The sequence below is a fragment of the Sinocyclocheilus grahami genome, unplaced genomic scaffold (assembly GCF_001515645.1).
Source record: "Sinocyclocheilus grahami isolate Dianchi unplaced genomic scaffold, SAMN03320097.WGS_v1.1 scaffold8291.1, whole genome shotgun sequence".
Lineage (NCBI taxonomy): Eukaryota > Metazoa > Chordata > Actinopteri > Cypriniformes > Cyprinidae > Sinocyclocheilus > Sinocyclocheilus grahami.
Genome location: NW_015511975.1, coordinates 1 through 439, shown reverse-complemented (window position 1 = coordinate 439; position 439 = coordinate 1).

Genomic DNA, 439 nt, shown 5'->3' with positions numbered 1-439 from the left:
GTGTTATTTAATGAGCTAACATGAACTAAGACTTGTATTTTTTAAACAAAGATTAATAAATTCTGTAGCAAATGTAGCTATTGCTCATTGTGAATGTGAATGCATTAACTAAGGTTGACTAATGAGGTCTTATTGTAAAGTGATACCTATTGGTCTTTGTAGTTGTTTTGCACTTTAATCTGTGTAAAACTTTTAACTTTATACATTTTTCTGTATTGCTTTATTGCATTTAAATGTTCAGTTATTTTTGTTATAAGAAAAAAGTTTTTAAACCTGTTATACTTTTTAAAACTAAATTTCAATACCGGCATAATACCGTATACCGTGATAAAAGCATTAGCAAATAATCGCAACATGATAATTTGATACCGGCATATCCCTACTTCCAACAGAATGCACGCTCCCTGTGCAAGCAGGTGGTCACGTTGGTTATGTTGGC